The sequence below is a fragment of the Engystomops pustulosus genome, chromosome 2, assembly GCF_040894005.1.
Source record: "Engystomops pustulosus chromosome 2, aEngPut4.maternal, whole genome shotgun sequence".
In the NCBI taxonomy this organism is placed as follows: domain Eukaryota; kingdom Metazoa; phylum Chordata; class Amphibia; order Anura; family Leptodactylidae; genus Engystomops; species Engystomops pustulosus.
The window spans coordinates 244,337,278-244,359,846 of record NC_092412.1 but is presented as its reverse complement, the minus strand read 5'-3'; the positions used below and the strand labels follow the sequence as shown (position 1 = coordinate 244,359,846).

General features: G+C 46.0%; 1 protein-coding gene across 6 annotated transcripts in view; it reads left to right on the top strand.

Annotated features, from left to right (window-relative positions):
* EVA1C (eva-1 homolog C) overlaps positions 1-22,569 on the top strand; it is a 60,028-nt gene that overhangs the window by 24,686 nt on the left and 12,773 nt on the right. The window lies entirely within an intron of this gene.

The window sequence follows — 22,569 nt, the reverse complement described above, 5'->3', positions numbered from 1 at the left end:
GCGTCGCCGGATGTCACCGCTTCACTTATCACTGAGCCCCAGCTGCCGCCCCTTTGCTTTTAGCACTATTTATATCTGCTGGACTAAATGTCTGTGTTTGGGAGTACGAAAATAGTCCAGCTGGTCCTGGGGAAAGGGAGAACAATACTCTCTGTGACGCCTGGTCTCTATTGCAGGAGGTGCATTATCTAATATCCATTATAGTGACAAGAAGATACAGGACCATGTGTATATAGACACAGTAGAGGAGGGTGTCTGGCATCACATGACCAGGGATATAATGAGCCATGCACCTGTATGATATCACATGACTAGGGAGATAACGAGCCATGCACCTGTGTGACATCACATGACCAGGGATATAACGAGCCATGCACCTGTATGATATCACATGACTAGGGAGATAACGAGCCATGCACCTGTGTGACATCACATGACCAGGGATATAATGAGCTGTGCACCTGTGTGACATCACATGACCAGGGATATAACGAGCTGTGCACCTGTATGATATCACATGACTAGGGAGATAAAGAGCTGTGCACCTGTGTGACATCACATGACCAGGGATATAACAAGCTGTGCATCTGTGTGACATCACATGACTAGGGATATAACGAACTGTGCACCTATGTGACATCACATGACAAGGGAGATAAAGAGCTGTGCATCTGTGTGACATCACATGACTAGGGATATAACGAACTGTGCACCTATGTGACATCACATGACAAGGGATATAAAGAGCTGTGCACCTGTATGACATCACATGACAAGTGGTATAAAGAGCCGTGCACCTGTGTGACATCCCATGACTAGGGATATAACGAACTGTGCACCTGTGTGACATCACATGACCAGGGATTTAACAAGCCGTGCACCTGTAAGATATCACATGACCAGGGACCAGTTTTTATCCACAGGAAGTAAAGAACATACTGTCCTAAATATATGAAAACTGGTGCTTTTGCCTTAGTGCAGTTTCCTCACTCATGTGCAGTTTGCGTCATATAATCCAGTAGTGTCGCACGCTCTTAGTATATCTGGTCTGTTTTCAGGGTATGACACAGTTTTACCTTCTTTTATTGGTACCTTTCTTCATGCTGTTGCGACACAATTTTGGCAAAGCGCAGTAATAAATGTGGTGCAAAGTCAGACTAAGCACCACCACTCTAGTGATGGGAATTCCGGCTCTTCTTAGTGATCTGGCTCATTAGGCTCCGCTCACTGAGAAGAGCCGGCTCTTCTGGCTTCTGAACGGCTCCATATTAAATATATAATAGGGAGGCGCAGGCCAGTCAGTCACTCCACACCACTCCACTTTTAACTTGATTTTATCGGGTTAAAGGGGGCGTGGTGAGCCATTTATGGGCGGGGTTTAGTGAGCCATCGGCTCACTGAGGTGAGCCGGCTCACTTAATTCATGTGAATGAGCCAGCTTTTTGTGCCGGCTCGTTCGCGAACGACCCATCACTACTCCACTCCCCTCTAAGTGCACAGTTTTTGAAAGTTTTGAACAAAAGTGGCGCAAACACTTCATAAATACTTGTGCAAGATGCAAGGATCTTCTTTTTAGTGCAAAGATAGATTTAAAAAAACGTAGCAGACACAATGATATATCTGGGCCACTGTCTCCAGTATCGCATATTATTTATTTTACTATGATATACACCTTTTGGGAGTATGTCGCATGTTAAGCTTTTATATATTTAATTTTTCACCTCATGTATGTTGGGGTCCATTCCCAAAATTCATGTGAAAGACCCTGCTTGCGGTTCCAGTAGCAGTACACATGAAATACTCTACCTGTATAACTGAGCCTGGTATAGCATGAGCAGGAAGAGTTGTCATAGGGGCTACGGTCACACTCTGATGTCTCATTGGGACAGATGACTACGTGTTGATGGTGGTTACTATGAGACCAGACCGCAGGAATCTGTTTACCTGACCACATGGCTCTAACTATATTAACTTGTGGTTTGTGAACAATATCCATTCAGCCCCATCCCATCACGTTGTTTTGTGAGGTCTCGTATACATGTTGGTTTTTGTACAAATTTGGTGCATTCTCTGGGAATGAAGGGTAAGGACCTACGCCTGTTGGTGTTTGTAGAAAATATCAGCCATTATTGGTTCTTTTCACAGAGAAACGCACAAACTGTGCAGTTATTGTAACTTTAAAGGGATTGTCCAGTTTCTGCAAATCAATCATAATGAATCTCTGCTTGCTGTCATTCAACAGGAAGCTTCATTGCTTACTTTGTGTGGATAAAAACAGTCCCTGGTCATGTGATGTCACACAGGTGCACCGCTCGTTATATCCCTTGTCATGTGATGTCACACAGGTGCAGGGCTTGTTGTATCCCTGGTCATGTGATGTCACACAGGTGCACGGCTCGTTATATCCCTGGTAATGTGATGTCACACAGGTCCACGGCTCGTAACATCCCTGGTAATGTGATGTCACACAGGTGCACGGCTCACCGCAACCCTGGTCATGTGATGTCACACAGGTGCACGACTCGTTATATCCCTGGTAATGTGATGTCACACAGGTGCACGGCTCACCGCAACCCTGGTCATGTGATGTCACACAGGTGCACGACTCGTTATATCCCTGGTAATGTGATGTCACACAGGTGCACGGATCACTGAAACCCTGGTCATGTGATGTCACACAGGTGCACGGCTCGTTATATCCCTGGTAATGTGATGTCACACAGGTGCACGGCTCATTATATCCCTGGTCATGTGATGTCACACAGGTGCACGGCTCGTTATATCCTTGGTCATGTGATTTCAGACAGGTCCACGGCTCGTTCTATCCCTGGACATGTGATGTCACACAGGTGCACGGCTCGTTATATCCCTGGACATGTGATGTCACACAGGTGCATGGCTCGTTATATCCTTGGTCATGTGATGTCAGACAGGTCCACGGCTCGTTATATCCCTGGACATGTAATATCATCTCACAACCAGTGCTCTCTATAGAAATGATCAAATTCAACACAAATATACAGTAAAGCCATCAATAAAGATTTCTTAAAGGCATACAGACACACTATTATTTTTGGCAGGAGTTTGAATTACAAGTCTATATTATGCAGGAAAAAACAGGATAAACATCACCCAAAATAGTAACAGCAAAGACTCTCAGCCATACATTACGTCTCTTATCAGTCTGGATCTGTCTAGACTCCGAGGCATCTGGGTATAGAGAGTCATAACCAGGGGGTGTTTTGTTGTTCTGCCCATTGTATATAATACAGATTAGTCACTAAGCACAAGATAGATCTGCGGAGACTGTTCTATACATTGTTTGTAAGATTTTGACGCGTTTTGGGTATAGCATTTACTATCACAAAATTTTGTGATAATCTTCACCCCTTGTTTCCCGAAATATGCATAATAACTTAATGCCAAACTACAGGAACCATTGTCTGTTGTGGCACATGGTCTGGATAGAAACCAATAACATCTCAGGTTTTATTTTGCTGCATTTGATTTTGATTGCGGTGCTTAGCCAACTTTGTTAATGAGGCATTAGATCAACTCTGATACTCCAGTCACATTCAGAGCTGCAGTCTTATCCTTTCCATTATATCATCTCCGATACTCCAGTCACATCCAGAGCTGCAGTCTTATTCTTGCAATTAGATCATCTTTGATACTCCAGTCCCATCCAGAGCAGCAACTATCTATCTATTTTTATATCTACTCAGGCGACTGCATCTCTGGATGTGACTGGATTATCAATTTGCTGTTATATCATCTCTGATCCAGTCACATCCAGAGCTGCAGTCTTATCCTTGCCATTATATCTTCTCTGTTACTCCATTTGCATCCAGCATTGTAGTTTATCCTTGCTATTATATAAGCATCAAACATCTATCTATTATATATCACTTCTGATACTCCAGTCACATCCACAGCTGCAGTTTTATATCTGCCATTAGATCATCTCTTTAAACTCCAGTTACATCCAGAGCTGTAATCATTTATATATTGTTATATCATCTCAGATGACTGCAGTTCTGGATGTGACTGGAGTATCAATTAGCTGTTATATCATCTCTGATACTCGAGTCACACCCAGAGCTGCAGTCTCAAAGTACTTCTTGAAGACACTCACACAATCCCTTGAGAAGAAGACATTGACCATTTATTCCAGGCTTAGTAATTCATGAATAGAATTCCAAAACTACAATGAAGACTGACACCGGATAGTGTGAGAAGGAGAGTTATCAGGACATATGGGTGTCAATAACATGCTTTATACCCTTTGAAAAACTCTAGGAAAGGGGAGTATTACATTTGAAAATATGGCAGAAGTCACATGACAGTAGGGTTGGCTTCTAATGACTCCAATTGCTAATGACCTCCGCCAGGAGAAACTTTCCGGCTACAGGATCAGGGGACAGTAGTGTGAACACAGGCCGATACAAGAGCAAAGCAAATGTCTGTCTTAAGTTTGTGCTAAATATTTTTTCTATTTTGTTATAGCTAACAAATAAAATGCACATTGTCATTGTACTGATGAATGCATCATTGCCATCTAATGGTTAATGTTATCATACCATAGATTAGTCACAATACTGAAATTCTGTCTCCTGATGCTGCGGCTCTATAAACCCTGCAGATGTCTCTGTTTGTATATGAGACGCTGTTAGTAAATATTAGTCAATAACAGTATGAACCAGTGTCAGGCAGCTGCTGTTAAAGCAAGTCAGATGATGGATGCTCAGGACGAGAGTAAAGTACTACTACTCCACCAATCACTTGTCAGACCGCACATATTTACTTACTCGTCTGCGGAGTTCACCGAAACTGCATTGTCCATGTATAATGCCCTGTGCCGTGATTCACTAAGCTCGTGCGCCCGATATCCTGCATGTGTCGCTTCCCCGCTCAGGTCCCTGGAGTTCACCTTCTTTTTCCTGGTGCATGTAAGTGCATTGTCTTATGACACAATGGGGCAGATTTACTTACCCGGTCCGTTCGCGATCCAGCAGCGCGTTCTCTGCGGTGGATTCGGGTCTGGTCGGGATTCATTAAGGCAGTTCCTCCAACGTCCACCAGGTGGCGCTGCTGCGCTGAAGAGCATCGGAACGCACTCAAGTTCGCCGGCCTATTCCTAGTGAAGGTAAGTGCAAGCTCCGCGACACTTTTCTTTTTTTAAATGCAGCGGTTTTTCCGAATCCGTGGGGTTTTCGTTCGGCCACGCCCCCCTGATTTTCATCAGGTGCATGCCAGCGCCGATGCGCCACAATCTGATTGCGTGCGCCAAAATCCCGGGGCAATTCAGGAGAAATCGGTGCAAATCGGAAATATTCGGGTAACACGTCGGGAAAACGCGAATCGGGCCCTTAGTAAATGACCCCCAATATGAAACTTAAATACCACGATTTTCATGCGGCAGAAATCGGGGGGCAGCCGTCCGATGATCCAAAATCCTATTACGTGCGACGCAATCGGAACGCAAACCCCTGTTAAATACCTGTCAAAGCCATGCAAATCCCGAAAAAAGGCACACAGTCCGACAAAAGTGCGATCCACGACCCTTGGTAAATAAGCCCCTTAGTGTTGGGTATAGTTTTTGTCGGTGTATGACAAATCTTTTTTTATTTTTTGTAACTTTTTTATTTTTACACGTAAAGAGTTCTGTGAGTTCTTGTTTTCTGCGTAACAAATTGCACTTCATAGTGATGGTATTTAATATTCCATCCCGTGTACTGGTAAGCGGGAAAAAAATTCCAAATTCAGTGAAAATGGTGAAAAATCGCATTTGCAACGTTTTCTTGTTGGCTTGGATTTTATGGCTTTCACTGTTCGCCCCAAATGACTTGTCTACTTTATTCTTTGGGTCATCATGGCGATAACAAATTTGTATAGGTTTTATAATGTTTTCATACATTTACAAAAATTAAAACCTTCTGTACAAAATTTTTTTTTTTTATTTTGCCATCTTTTGGAGCCAATAACTTTTTCATACTTCAGTTTACGGAGCTGTGGGTGGTGTCATTTTGTGCGACTATTGATGACGTTTTCAAGGCTACCATTTTAAGGACTGTGTGACCTTTTGATCACTTTTTATAGAATTTTTTATATATTTTTTCAAAATGGCAAAAAAGGAAAATTTTTGACTTTGGGCGCAATTTTCCGTTACGGTGTGAAAACAGTGAAAAAACGTTATTATATTTTGATAGATCGGGCATTTTTGGATGCGGCGATACCTAACGTGTTTTTGATTTTTACTGTTTATTTATTTTTATATCAGTTCTAGGAAAAGGGGGGTGATTTTAATTTTTAGTTTTTTTCATTATAACTTTTTTTATATTTTTACTATTTTTCAGACCAAGGTTGTCTGATCGACACAGTTTGGCAGCATATGGGGATTTTCCACCTCATTCATTAAAATGTGCAAATCGCACATTTTAAATGAATGGGTTAATATGAGAGAGCCTTGGGTCTTCGGAAGACCTGAGGCTGTCGTAGCGACCGATCGACACTCCCCGATGATGTCACAGGGAGCCACGATCGTCACCCCATGTGCTGACATCTTTTTGAAGTGTGATTGGCGGGATAACACCCGTGATCGGTGCTAGTGGGTGTTACCGGTAAGTCTTTACTGCAATTTGCTGCAATATGTGGTCTTTTTCCAAAAAAAAAGATAATTTAGATGAAAGTTTACCTTTATATGCAGAGAGTCCCATGGGAGTGGCCAGTGATGTGTGGGGCAAACATGTATGAGGTCCAGAAGTGAGAAGCGATTGGGGGAGGAGATATGGGGGAGATGGGAGGATTTTTAAAATTTGAAATAGAGGCATAACAGAGCGGTTTCCTGAGGGTGGGGGGGAAACCACTTCTTACTGGTCACTCCCAGGGGACTAGGGACACAGCTATACATACGGATAGGTAAACTTTCATCTGTGGTCGTCCTGTTAGTCTGGCGCAGTTGCCCCCTTAGTCTGGCGCAGTCTCCCCCTTAGTCTGGCGCAGTCGCCCCGTTAGTCTGGTGCAGTCATCCCTTAGTCTGGTGCAGTCGTCCCTCTAGTCTGGTGCAGTCGTCCCATTAGTCTGGTGCAGTCGTCCCGTTAGTCTGGTGCAGTCGTCCCGTTAGTCTGGTGCAGTCGTCCCTCTAGTCTGGTGCAGTTGTCCCATTAGTCTGGTGCAGTCGTCCCATTAGTCTGGTGCAGTCGTCCCTTTAGTCTGGTGCAGTCGTCCCTCTAGTCTGGTGCAGTCGTCCCATTAGTCTGGTGCAGTCGTCCCTTTAGTCTGGTGCAGTCGTCCTTTTAGTCTGGTGCAGTCGTCCCTTTAGTCTGGTGCAGTCGTCCCTTTAGTCTGGTGCAGTCGTCCCTTTAGTCTGGCGCAGTCGTCCCTTTAGTCTGGCGCAGTCGTCCCTCTAGTCTGGTGCAGTCGTCCCTTTAGTCTGGTGCAGTCCTCCCGTTAGTCTGGTGCAGTCGCCGCCTTAGTCTGGTGCAGGCGTCCCTTTTGTCTGGTGCAGTCGCCCCTTTAGTCTGGTGCAGTCGCCCCTTTAGTCTGGTGCAGTCGCCCCCTTAGTCTGGTGCAGTCGCCCCCTTAGTCTGGTGCAGTCGTCCCTTTAGTCTGGCGCAGTCGTCCCTTTAGTCTGGCGCAGTCGTCCCTCTAGTCTGGTGCAGTCGTCCCTTTAGTCTGGCGCAGTCGTCCCTCTAGTCTGGTGCAGTCCTCCCGTTAGTCTGGTGCAGTCGCCGCCTTAGTCTGGTGCAGGCGTCCCTTTTGTCTGGTGCAGTCGCCCCTTTAGTCTGGTGCAGTCGCCCCTTTAGTCTGGTGCAGTCGCCCCCTTAGTCTGGTGCAGTCGTCCCTCTAGTCTGGTGCAGTTGTCCCCCTAGTCTGGTGCAGTCGTCCCTCTAGTCTGGTGCAGTCGTCCCATTAGTCTGGTGCAGTCGTCCCCCTAGTCTGGTGCAGTCGTCCCTCTAGTCTGGTGCAGTCGTCCCATTAGTCTGGTGCAGTCGTCCCCCTAGTCTGGTGCAGTCGTCCCTCTAGTCTGGTGCAGTCGTCCCATTAGTCTGGTGCAGTCGTCCCTCTAGTCTGGTGCAGTCGTCCCATTAGTCTGGTGCAGTCGTCCCCCTAGTCTGGTGCAGTCGTCCCATTAGTCTGGTGCAGTCGTCCATTTAGTCTGGTGCAGTCGTCCCGTTAGTCTGGTGCATTCCTCCCGTTAGTGTGGTGCAGTCGCCCCCTTAGTCTGGTGCAGGCGTCCCTTTAGTCTGGTGCAGTCGTCCCATTAGTCTGGTGCAGTCGTCCCATTAGTCTGGTGCAGTCGTCCCTCTAGTCTGGTGCAGTCGTCCCTCTAGTCTGGTGCAGTCGTCCCGTTAGTCTGGTGCAGTCGTCCCGTTAGTCTGGTGCAGTCGTTCCGTTAGTCTGGTGCAGTCGTCCCGTTAGTCTGGTGCAGTCGCCCCCTTAGTCTGGTGCAGTCGCCCCCTTAGTCTGGTGCACTCGCCCCCTTAGTCTGGTGCAGTCGTCCCTCTAGTCTGGTGCAGTCGTCCCTTTAGTCTGGTGCAGTCGTCCCTTTAGTCTGGTGCAGTCGTCCCTTTAGTCTGGTGCAGTCGTCCCATTAGTCTGGTGCAGTCGTCCCTCTAGTCTGGTGCAGTCGTCCCATTAGTCTGGTGCAGTCGTCCCTCTAGTCTGGTGCAGTCGTCCCATTAGTCTGGTGCAGTCGTCCCATTATTCTGGTGCAGTCGTCCCTCTAGTCTGGTGCAGTTGTCCCATTAGTCTGGTGCAGTCGCCCCGTTAGTCTGGTGCAGTCGTCCCTTTAGTCTGGTGTAGTCGTCCCTCTAGTCTGGTGCAGTCGTCCCTCTAGTCTGGTGCAGTCGTCCCATTAGTCTGGTGCAGTCGTCCCTTTAGTCTGGTGCAGTCGTCCTTTTAGTCTGGTGCAGTCGTCCCTTTAGTCTGGTGCAGTCGTCCCTTTAGTCTGGTGCAGTCGTCCCTTTGGTCTGGTGCAGTCGTCCCTCTAGCCTGGCGCAGTCGTCACTTTAGTCTAGCGCAGTCGTCCCTCTAGTCTGGTGCAGTCGTCCCTTTAGTCTGGCGCAGTCCTCCCGTTAGTCTGGTGCAGTCGCCCCCTTAGTCTGATGCAGTCGTCCCTTTAGTCTGGTGCAGTCCTCCCGTTAGTCTGGTGCAGTCGCCGCCTTAGTCTGGTGCAGGCGTCCCTTTTGTCTGGTGCAGTCGCCCCTTTAGTCTGGTGCAGTCGCCCCCTTAGTCTGGTGCAGTCCTCCCGTTAGTCTGGTGCAGTCGCCCCCTTAGTCTGGTGCAGTCGCCCCCTTAGTCTGGTGCAGGCGTCCCTTTAGTCTGGTGCAGGCGTCCCGTTAGTCTGGTGCAGTCGTCCCTCTAGTCTGGTGCAGTCGTCCCATTAATCTGGTGCAGTCGTCCCATTAGTCTGGTGCAGTCGTCCCCCTAGTCTGGTGCAGTCGTCCCATTAGTCTGGTGCAGTCGTCCATTTAGTCTGGTGCAGTCGTCCCGTTAGTCTGGTGCAGTTGTCCCGTTAGTCTGGTGCAGTCCTCCCGTTAGTCTGGTGCAGTCCTCCCGTTAGTGTGGTGCAGTCGCCCCCTTAGTCTGGTGCAGGCGTCCCTTTAGTCTGGTGCAGTCGTCCCATTAGTCTGGTGCAGTCGTCCCTTTAGTCTGGTGCAGTCGTCCCTCTAGTCTGGTGCAGTCGTCCCTCTAGTCTGGTGCAGTCGTCCCTCTAGTCTGGTGCAGTCGTCCCTCTAGTCTGGTGCAGTCGTCCCGTTAGTCTGGTGCAGTCGTCCCGTTAGTCTGGTGCAGTCGTCCCGTTAGTCTGGTGCAGTCGTTCCGTTAGTCTGGTGCAGTCGTCCCATTAGTCTGGTGCAGTCGCCCCCTTAGTCTGGTGCAGTCGCCCCCTTAGTCTGGTGCAGGCGTCCATTTAGTCTGGTGCAGTCACCCCCTTAGTCTGGTACAGTCGCCCCCTTAGTCTGGTGCAGTCGCCCCCTTAGTCTGGTGCAGTCGTCCCCTTAGTCTGGTGCAGTCATCCCTCTAGTCTGGTGCAGTCGTCCCTCTAGTCTGGTGCAGTCGTCTCATTAGTCTGGTGCAGTCGTCCCTCTAGTCTGGTGCAGTCGTCCCATTAGTCTGGTGCAGTCGTCCCATTATTCTGGTGCAGTCGTCCCATTATTCTGGTGCAGTCGTCCCCTTAGTCTGGTGCAGTCATCCCTCTAGTCTGGTGCAGTCGTCCCTCTAGTCTGGTGCAGTCGTCTCATTAGTCTGGTGCAGTCGTCCCTCTAGTCTGGTGCAGTCGTCCCTTTAGTCTGGTGCAGTCGTCCCTTTAGTCTGGTGCAGTCGTCCCTCTAGTCTGGTGCAGTCGTCCCTTTAGTCTGGTGCAGTCGTCCCTCTAGTCTGGGGCAGTCGTCCCATTAGTCTGGTGCAGTCGTCCCTTTAGTCTGGTGCAGTCGTCCCTTTAGTCTGGTGCAGTCGTCCCTCTAGTCTGGCGCAGTCGTCCCTTTAGTCTGGCGCAGTCGTCCCTCTAGTCTGGTGCAGTCGTCCCTTTAGTCTGGCGCAGTCGTCCCTCTAGTCTGGTGCAGTCCTCCCGTTAGTCTGGTGCAGTCGCCCCCTTAGTCTGGTGCAGTCGTCCCTCTAGTCTGGTGCAGTCGTCCCTTTAGTCTGGCGCAGTCGTCCCTCTAGTCTGGTGCAGTCCTCCCGTTAGTCTGGTGCAGTCGCCCCCTTAGTCTGGTGCAGGCGTCCCTTTAGTCTGGTGCAGTCGCCCCTTTAGTCTGGTGCAGTCGCCCCTTTAGTCTGGTGCAGTCGCCCCCTTAGTCTGGTGCAGTCGCCCCCTTAGTCTGGTGCAGTCGCCCCTTTAGTCTGGTGCAGTCGCCCCTTTAGTCTGGTGCAGTCGCCCCCTTAGTCTGGTGCAGGCGTCCCTTTAGTCTGGTGCAGTCGTCCCGTTAGTCTGGTGAAGTCGTCCCTCTAGTCTGGTGCAGTCCTCCCGTTAGTCTGGTGCAGTCCTCCCGTTAGTGTGGTGCAGTCGCCCCCTTAGTCTGGTGCAGGCGTCCCGTTAGTCTGGTGCAGTCGTCCCTTTAGTCTGGTGCAGTCCTCCCGTTAGTCTGGTGCAGTCGTTCCATTAGTCTGGCGCAGTCGCCCCGTTAGTCTGGTGCAGTCGTCCCGTTAGTCTGGTGCAGTCGTCCCATTTGTCTGGTGCAGTCGTCCCTTTAGTCTGGTGCAGTCGTCACGGTAGTCTGGTGCAGTCGCCCCGTTAGTCTGGTGCAGTCGCCCCCTTAGTCTGGTGCAGGCGTCCCGTTAGTCTGGTGCAGTCGCCCCCTTAGTCTGGTGCAGTCGCCCCCTTAGTCTGGTGCAGGCGTCCCTTTAGTCTGGTGCAGTCGCCCCCTTAGTCTGGTGCAGTCGCCCCCTTAGTCTGGTGCAGGCGTCCCTCTAGTCTGGTGCAGGCGTCCCTTTAGTCTGGTGCAGTCGTCCCTTTAGTCTGGTGCAGTCGTCCTTTTAGTCTGGTGCAGTCGTCCCTTTAGTCTGGTGCAGTCGTCCCTTTAGTCTGGTGCAGTCGTCCCGTTAGTCTGGTGCAGTCCTCCTGTTAGTCTGGTGCAGTCTTCCTGTTAGTCTGGTGCAGTCGCCCCCTTAGTCTGGTGCAGTCGTCCCTTTAGTCTGGTGCAGTCGTCCCGTTAGTCTGGTGCAGTCGTCCCCTTAGTCTGGTGCAGTCGTCCCATTAGTCTGGCGCAGTCGCCCCCTTAGTCTGGCGCAGTCGCCCCCTTAGTCTGGTGCAGTCGTCCCCTTAGTCTTGTGTAGTCGCCCCCTTAGTCTGGTGTAGTCGCCCCCTTAGTCTGGTGCAGTCGTCCCGTTAGTCTGGTGCAGTCGTCCCCTTAGTCTGGTGCAGTCGTCCCATTAGTCTGGCGCAGTCGCCCCCTTAGTCTGGCGCAGTCGCCCCCTTAGTCTGGTGCAGTCGTCCCCTTAGTCTTGTGTAGTCGCCCCCTTAGTCTGGTGTAGTCGCCCCCTTAGTCTGGTGCAGTCGTCCCGTTAGTCTGGTGCAGTCGTCCCGTTAGTCCCAGGCGGTCTCACAGACGTCTTATCGATCACCCTACAGCAGAGGTCCCCAACCACCGGTCCGCGGACCAGGACCGGGCCGTTGGGGTCTATCAGCCGGTCCGCGCAGGGGCGAGCGCCTCCTGCTGTACGAGGGGGCGGCACCGTGCTCCTGCCAGCCGGCCCGCATCCTACTCCCACGCGCGCTCCGGCCCGCACTCCAGACAGCAAGAGGCTCCCTCCCCAGCCGACACTGAGCTGCCGCCTGCCCCTTCTGCCGGCCGGAAAGCGCCGAGTTCCCGCCGGCCGCCCGGAACCGACCTCCCGTTTGCACGCCCTCCACCCCCTGCCCGGCATGCACCGATCTTCCGACCACCTGGCACCGAGCTCCTGCCCGTATGCCAGTTGGCCGGCACCATGCTGCGGCAGCCCACTGGACAGCACCGGGTGCCCGGCTCCTCCACTCCCCGCATACCTGTCAGGACCATAGAAAAAGGTAATGTAACTTTATCTGTGCATGTATATATTTATGTGTTCGTGTATGTATATGTGTGTGTGTGTGTATATATAAGTGCATATGCTGTATGAGTGTTTATGTATATTCTGTATATGTTGTGTATGTATGTATGTGTGTGTGTATGTATGTATGTATGTATGTGCAGTGTGTGCATATGCTGTATATACTGTTTGTATATGTGTGTATATATGCTGTATGTATATGTTGTATTTGTGATATTTATCAGAGCTTCTATTTTGTACTACATGGCAATACGCTGTATGCATTTTATATTACATGGCGATACGCTGTATGCATTTTATACTACATGGCGATACGCTGTATGCATTTTATACTACATGGCGGTATTCTGTATGCATTTTATACTACATGGTGATACGCTGTATGCATTATATACTACATGGCGATACGCTGTATGCATTATATACTACATGGCGATACGCTGTATGCATTTTATACTACATGGCGATACGCTGTATGCATTTTATGCTACATGGCGATACACTGTATGCATTTTATACTACATGGCGATACGCTGTATGCATTTTATACTACATGGCGATACACTGTATGCATTTTATACTACATGGTGATACGCTGTATGCATTTTATACTACATGGTGATACGCTGTATGCATTTTATACTACATGGCGATACGCTGTATGCATTTTATACTACATGGCGATATGTTGTATGCATTTTATACTACATGGTGATACACTGTATGCATTTTATACTACATGGTGATACGCTGTATGCATTTTATACTACATGGCGATACGCTGTATGCCTTTTATACTACATGGCGGTATGCTGTATGCATTTTATTCCCTAGAAAATCTATTCTAAAGAAGCGAAATCAAAAACCCAAGGTCTCCTTTGCATCCTCGGACCAAGAATCCACAGACTGCAACACGGACTTATCGGATAACGAATCAGCAAACATGGCGTCCAATCCTCCTTATGTGAACGGTGCCCAAAACCAATATAACCAAAATCCACAGAATCGGACCCAACAGCAACAACAAAAAAACTATGGCAGACAAGCATACCACAAACCACCGCTAGAAAAAACACACGAAGAGCGGGGAAGAAACACAGGAACAAATGCCACACAGTATCCGAACACGAGGAAATATCAGAACAACAGAAATCCCAAGAATTAACAGTAGTAAACTTATCAGCTTCCATCATAAGTCCAATACAAGTGTCAGTCCTGGAAAAAGGATTAAATTACGTACCCTCAAAAAAGTTTAATTTCTATAATACTTTACTAGACGTTAACAAATTTATAAGAACTTTGACGGTAAAGCGCCACTTCCATGGAATAGATGACAGTCGAATCTCATATAACCATCGTATATACACCAGCCTAAATAACGAATTCAGGGACCTTAACTTCCAAGACCAGTGTCTCCTTTCTCATCTCAAGGATTTACAACATGAAACTATACAAGACCAGACACAAAACAAAATTCATTTGGATCAACTACCCCCTTTTATTTCCAAAAATCCTCATTTTTACCCTATATCGTCTAGGACCACAGATATGGACAATTTTCAATTTTTGGTGGAAAGAGATCTCAAGAAACTCTATGACCAACAGACAATATGCAAGAATAATCTTTCCCTATCACAGAGACGGGCTATCTCAGATCTGCAGAGGAATTCCAATATCTGCATAAAAAATGCGGATAAGGGTGGTGCAGTGGTCATACTTGATTCTGGGTTATACGAACAGCTAATTAAAATAATGCTAGCAGATGCTTCAGTATATAAACCCGTATCCACTGATCCTACTGCACAAACTAAGTCACTACTAACTGAACATATCAATTGGGGCACACAACTAGGCATCATTAATACTAAGGAGGCAGAATATCTGATTCCTGATGCACCCATGATACCGATCTTTCATGCAACACCCAAAATCCATAAAAATAAGTTTCCACCACCATTACGTCCTATCATATCGGGAGTGGGATCTATTACAGAAAGACTCAGCACATGGGTAGATAGATTTCTACAGCCTATCGTGAAACAGACCCCGGCTTACCTACAGGACTCTAAATCAGTCCTAAATGCCATGTCTAAGCAAAATTGGTCCGAACAACACATATGGCTAGCATGTGATATTTCTGCCCTATACACGTGTATCCCCCATGACAAGTCACTAGAAGCTCTTAGGTATTCTATGAATAAATATACCACATATACTTCAGATTTAAAAAATTATATTCTCAATACCACCCTTTTTCTCCTTAAGAATAACTATTTTTCATTCGATGGTTGCTTCTTTTTGCAGACCCTGGGATGCCCTATGGGATCCTCCTTTTCTCCATCACTGGCCAACGTCTATGTATCTATGTGGGAAGACCAATTTATTTACAATGTCAACAACCCATACCAGGAGTTTATCTCCTGGTATGGTAGATACATAGACGACGTGCTCATTATATGGAAGGGCCCCCCAGACGAGGTGTCTAATTTTATCAAATACATCAACTGTAATACCTATAATTTACAATTTACGTATACTCAAGAAAATAACGCCATACCTTTTCTTGATCTCCTTCTAACGGGTCATCCAGACAAAAATACTATCACATCATGTTTATATAGGAAACCTACGACTGGTAACTCTCTGCTACATGCAGAAAGCAATCACCCCAAACATGTTACTCAAAATTTACCAGTGGGGGAATTCACTAGAGCCCGCAGGAGCTGTAGTGACGACCATATGTTTAAATCAGAATGTGTGGTCATGAGACAACGCCTCCTACACAGAGGCTATAATAGCCATACCATTAATATTGCAGAGAAAAAAGTCATAAACAAAGAAAGATCATCTCTTTTAACGGAAACAAGAAAAACTTCTAATAATGAACTACAACAGGTAGTGTTTTCCACCCCATACAGTAATGAATATTACAAAATAATAAATATCATAAAAACCTACCTACCGATCCTGACAGGAGATCACAAATTGTATGACATCCTAAAAAATGGCTGCCGGTTTGCAGCTCGGAAAGCCACTTCTATAGGCGATATTCTCTCACCTTCTGTGTATCTTAGCCAGAAACACACGCAGTCTGAAACATGGTTAAATGTAAAAGGCTCCTACCCTTGTGGAGGAACCAGATGTAATGCGTGTCCATATATCTCACCTACCAAAACATTTTCTTCTGTTGGCTCGGACCACATATATAACATTTTATCAATGAATAACTGTAATACCCGTTATGTTATATATTTGGCTACCTGTACCGCATGCAAAATTCAATATGTGGGCTCTACTATACGACCACTAAAAATTCGAATATCAGAGCATGTACGAGATGCCACTAAAAAAGATCTTATTTTCAATAGAGGCATGTCTTGCCTATCCAAACATTTTCTAAATTTTCACCAAGGTAACACTACCACTCTGCGAGTGACAGCTATAGAAAGGGTCTCCACCCCCAAACGAGGAGGAGACAAGATTCGTAAGCTCCGCAACAGGGAGATATTTTGGATATTAAAATTGGACACACGAGCACCTGTAGGACTAAACAATAGGTCGGACACAATGTATCTGTATTAGGGCACCAATACGCCAATAGTTTCTATATGCCTTTCACTAATTTTGTGCCCTTGTCCACCATATGACCAACAACCAATCCATTCACAAACTACACGCAAGCGCATCACTAGCTTACCCACGCTCAGCATTCATTATAAAAATCCCCCATACACAGCACACGCCAGACCATGACTAAGGACGAAATATACTACGTCCGAAACGCGTAGGTCCATCTGTGTATTTTTATTTGACATGTAAGCTTACATTCTCTTTTCCCGATGTTTGTATTTTTCTCTAATTCCTTTTAATAATGCCTAAATAAAGAAAATGGACTTTTTAACTCTCCATGAATGAGTGCTGGATCCCTTCACCTGTGATTTCCATGCATTTTATACTACATGGCGATACGCTGTATGCATTTTATACTACATGGCGATATGCTGTATGCATTTTATACTACATGGCGGTATGCTGTATGCATTTTATACTACATGGCGATACGCTGTATGCATTTTATACTACATGGTGATACACTGTATGCATTTTATACTAAATGGCGATATGCTGTATGGATTTTATACTACATGGCGATACGCTGTATGCATTTTGCATTGCTTTATTTTTACACCAAACCAATATGATGGATCTGGTCCGGACACTCCCTGATATCTTATATTATAAGCTCCACCCCTCCATAACCCCACCCCATATGAACAAAGCCCCGCCCCCACCCCCACCGGGCCATGGAAAACTGGTCTAGCTTAAAGCCGGTCCCTGGTGCAAAAAAGGTTGGGGACCTCTGCCCTACAGGACGCCCTATCTGTGCTAGATGCTTCCAGTAATCTGTGAGAAGCCGAGTTACACTACAAGCACAATATAAGAAGGAACAATGTGAGGAAACTTCAAACACTTGTAAATTGCGGAAAGGAAATTGTATACCCTCAGTTGGCAGAGAGCGAGCGTGCGCCGGTGTGAGAATGAGCGGAGAGAAGGTGACAAGAAGGCACTTGCAAAAAATCAGGGACTCGGGAAGTCATCAGCATTGGAATTAGAAGAGGGTGTGTGTGACCTGGATATGGGAGAGGAAGGGAGTAGATCGCTAATGTGGTGGCATGTGAGATCATCAGGGTCACCTTGTATGTGTACAAGAAATGTTATTAAGAGGAACCTGACGCTGGTTTGGTGCCAACTCCCTTGGAGTTTTATGGTATAAATCCAAGTATTATAGCCTTATAGCCACCCATCCATCAATCTTATTTCCTTATGGGGGAAATAAGGCTAGGATTCTGTTTCAGAATATTGGTGCATTTACATTGTACCCAATGAATCACATGACCGTACACCTTGCTTTACTGTACAGTCCAGCCTCCTCTTCAAAAACTAGAGAGGGACAGGAGAGGTATATATAAACCATTACCTGTAGGATATGCTAAATTCCTGTCTAGTCTGGGCCTCTGGCTCAACAAAAGAGTGGTCATAACCTTCCCCCCTCTATAAATAATGAGTTGACTCTGCACATCCTGCCCTAGTCTATACAGCAAAGCTAGTAAACTACAGAAATGTCTGCCTATTATGTTTACCTTAGTGGCTTATATTAAAAATGCTATATTTCTTGTATTTCCTTTTAATAAATAATGAAATGACTCTGCGCATTCTGTACCATTCTATACAGCGAAGCTGGTAAACTACAGAAATGTTTGCCTATTATGTTTAGCTTAGTGGCCTGCACTAAAACTGCAATATTTCTTGGATTCCCTTTTTGTTAATAATGAGATGACCCTGTGCGTTCTGCCACAGTCTGTACAGCAAAGCTAGTTCATTACAGGAATGTCAGCCTCTTAAGTGTACTCTAGTGGCCTGTATTAAAACTGTAATATTTTTTTGTATTCCCTTTTCTATCTTATTCATTATAGAATATAGAGTGATGCAAAAAACACAAAAAAACTAAAATATTTAAAACAACTATACAAAATGATGATAAATTACGGGTTCAAATAAAATAAATTTCTTGGGACACATTCCCTTTAAGAAATGTATTTTTTTCTATTTCTTTCTACATGTTCTGTAAACAAGAGTTAGTGAAGTTGTGAGAAAAGTTGGTATAAGAGCAGATGTCATATTTCTGGTTTATGTTGTTTATTTTCGCTTTTATTTCATGACATTGATTCTCAGATTGTGGTAAATACTTTCCATGATCTATGAAGATTCTCAACTTGCTCCTGGGGGTGGGTATTGTCTGGGGAGCCGTACAGGACATCAGCGCAGCTGCCCCCACTGAGAAACAAGCGTTTCATTCCGTCCATCCTTGCACCCCGGGGGGTGTGTGTAAAATTGAAATTGGCAGGACAAACTGATCTGTGGAGATCGCTGTACTGATGGTATAACCAAAATCCCAATTGTGGATGTGCGGCACGTAGCAGTGACACACAAAGGATCCTTCCTACACTCCCATAGATGGGGTAGGAAGAAATTTAGTAGTACTTTGCATAGGGGACTAATCATTGGAAAACTAATGATATTACATTCTAGGAATTGGGAACCTATTGCCAAAATCATACCAAACCGGCCATGAAAATGCCACAACTCTCCCCACAAGAACCCACCAGCTCTCCAACTGGCCATTTTTACTATGCAAGCCCAAAACACATCTTGTGAACCAAGTCATACCCGGCCAGCCAAAAGACACTGGGGCTCATTTACTTACCCGGCCCAGTCGCGATCCAGCGCCACGTTCTCTGAGGATTCGGGTCTGCCGGGATTCACTAAGGTCGTGCGCCCGATATCCACCAGGTGTCGCTGCTGCGCCGAGGTCCGCCGGAGTTCACCTTCTTCGTCCTGGTGTATGTGAGTGCTGGTCTTGCGGCACAAATTTTTTCTTAAATTCCGTGTTTTTTCCGAATCTGTTGGGTTTTCCGACGGCCACGCCCCCCAAAATTTTTGCTGCGTGAAAGCCGCCGCCGATGCGCCACAATCCGAAATATTCAGTAAACCTGACAAAAATTCTGACCCTTAGTAAATGAGCCCCACTACCTCGACTTACCATTGTGACTATTGAGGCCCAAAACATCTTGTTGACCAATACCAGGCCAGCCACAAGACGCTGCCTCAACTGGCCTGGCCATAAAGCTCGTAGTTCTCCAACTGACCATTGTGACTACCCAAGCCCAAACCACATCTTGTTGACCAATGTCTTGTTAACCAAGTCATATCAGGCCAGCCACAAGACACTGCCTCAACTGGCCAGGCCAAAAAGCTATCATTTCTACAACTAGCCATTACGACTACTCAGAACCAAAGCACATCTTGTGGACCGATGTTTTGTAGACCAAGTCATATCAGGCCAGTCATGCTCTACTGCCCCAACTCGTCCCCAAAGAAAATGCCTGTTCTTCCTATAGCGACCTCCAAGGCTAAAACACATCCTGTGGACCAAGTCGTCCAACTTTGTTGTTATTGGGCACAATGACCAAAATCATGCACTTTCAGTTTGGTTCCATTATCTTCACCATCCTATAGATATAATCGCATAACTTGGCAACTCATCCTATTTCTAGCTCCATTAGGTAAGGTAACTCTGTTCTTGACAATCCCTTTCCTACTTCTTCTTCTTCACATATCTACCAACAGGCAATAGCAGGATTGGACCGGCCCAATAAAGCACGAGAAGAACTTCCAGTGGCCGCAGGTTCTACAACAATAATAGGCACTAGACTATAGAGCCTACTTTGGTTTATTTTTAGGGAATAATGAAAGCCCATAGAACTGGTTATACAGTGGCCAACCATGGATCTCTTGGATATGTATAGGTAGTGGTGACCATGGGCCCATCATAATATTTTCTTTGCTCGGCCACTATCATGGACAGTGATAGGTACTGCACTCAAGAGATGTTTAATAATAATCTTGTCTATGTTGCTAGTGGCAGCAGAACTGTTAAAATGTTGCTGTGTGTCCTTACACTGTTGTACTCTTAGCACACTCAGCATCTCCACTTCCAGTGGGTAAATACTATAACATTCTACTAGTTTTATACTACAGAAGTAACTTACAGAAGAGCACAGAGCACAGCAGTGTGATGACCAGTGGTGTTACTTGAATCTAATGGGCCCCAGTGCAAAGTTTGTGCCAGGGCCCCGACTATAATGTATGGTTTATACTACACGGTTGCGACCGCACCCTCTGCACCCCCTCATGTTACGCCCCTGGTGAAGACACTCCTAGTTTATTGCAGGCTACAATCCTGAAATCATATTTCCTATTTGCTTTTCCTTGTAACAAACGAATACATCTTCAACATAGTCACTACTGACCCTTCGACCAAGATACTCAGAACGTACTGAATAGTAAAAGGATGTATTGCCTCATTTTCATGCAGAAACTTTGCATAAAGATCTTCTTTTTTTGAAGTCCTCATTTCTGGTCTCCAGCATGGTTTCATTGAGTAGATAACCACACCTCCAATTAGCTGTCCAAATTTTTTTTTACCTGCAATCCAATCTAAAATCTCCTGTACTAGTTTTTGTAACCTTACCCTGAAGATTTACAGACTTTGGAAAAAAAAATGGGAACAGTGAGTATAGAATTACCTCCTACGACACGGATGCAACAAGTACAACAAAGGCCACTCAGAACAAGTACAAATACAGCAGGAACATTCTTCTATTGAAGATGTCTGTGTGACGTCAGGGCACAGGCAGCTGTTTACACACAACGTAAATCATCCTGCAAGGTATGTCAGACGTGGTCGTCTGGAGGTGTGTTGCGACTTGATGAAAGCTACATGGAATGGGAGACAATGGAGTTCAGTAGGTAGTTGGCTTCCTCACCTTACTTCAAAGTCTTCTTCAAGGTGAATGTATTATATATAATCTAATCTGGAACACCAAATCCCTGATAATCAGCCACCGGTCCAATATAATCTTTCACCATTCAAGATGGAAATTTGCTTTTATGAGATGAACTGAATATGAGATGCATTGATTTAAGTGATATGCTAAGTAGATGTCTCAAAAGTTTTGTATGGACAATTACACTGATTGGACCACAGAAGCGATGGGATTATAAATTCACCCCACATAGGCATTCTTGGACCATTCTTGAGTGGGGCTGATATATTCTAGTTTTTGACTAACAAGTGCAGTCAAAGATGACGAAGCTAGAGACTAGAAACAAGAGAGGGAGCCATACCGGGGGCTAGAAATAAGAGGGGAGGTGTATTGGGGCCTGGAATAAGAGGGGAGGTGTATTGGGGCCTGGAATAAGAGGGGATCCGTGCTGGGGACTAGAAGTGAGAGGAGGAGCTGTGCTGGGGACTGGGAATAAGAGTGGTAGCCATCCTAGGCATCAGAAATGAGAGGGAAAGCCATTCTGGAGACTAGAAATTACAGGAGGACCATGCTGGAGACCAGAAATGAGCGAAAGACCATGCGGGAGACTATAATTTAGAGGAGGACCATGCTGGAAAACAGAAATGAGAGGAAGAGACTAGAAAATTAGAGGAAGACCATGCTGGAGAACAGAAATGAGAGCAATAGACTAGAAATTATAGGAGAACCCTGCTTGAGACCATTAATGAGAGGAGGTGAACAAGATGGCTTAGAACAGGTGGGGTCCACCTATAGCTATCTGTGTGGACTGTGGTGACTGGTGTATAATACAATCTAAATAGGTTCTGATGAAGTAAACTAGTACAAAATACAGGTTTTTAGACTTTCATGTAACACTTTAAACAGCATTCAGTTACTGCAGTTATCAGGAGCACACAGTATATGGGTTTTTACATTTCGACATGAATATCATGAGGAGCTCTTTCCTCCTCAGATATACCATTTTACAATCCTGAATGCCCCATAAAATTAGAAACATTGAACTTTTTTTCATAGAGCTATGTGTTTCCTAGAAATTTATGAATCACTGATAGACTGTCTAGGTTGGCGTAGTGGAGACACCAGTTAAAGGGATTTTTCAACTTATATCCATAGGTTAGGTCTTCAGTAACCTATTGTGGGGGGTTGTGAGGGTCCAGCAGTAAGAACCTCCATGGATCAGCTGATTATGGAATGAGAATAAACAGAGAGAATGAAGGAGTAAAAACAGCGCCTGTTTTCTGTATAGTGGCCAAGCTGCGTTACTGCTGCTCAGCTCCCATTCACTACACTTTTTGTTCTATTTTAATCAATCAATATTAAGTCGGTGGGTATCCAACATTCGGGACCCCCACAAAAGAATCAACAAAGGGAGGGGACTCCTTTTACTGGTGTCAAAATCATCTAATCTATAGTTTCCTAAGTGTCAGCCCCCTCTAAGCTGTATGGGTTACCTCTTCTATGTATTTTAGCTTTAAATGTACTACATAGGGCACCATCCAATATAAGATGCTCTTGCCAGGCAGAGGCCAATTGAGTATAGGTGGTTGTCCACCAACAATTCTCAGATGACAGTCCTCGAGATTACAGGAAAAATGTGGAATTCAACTTCAGG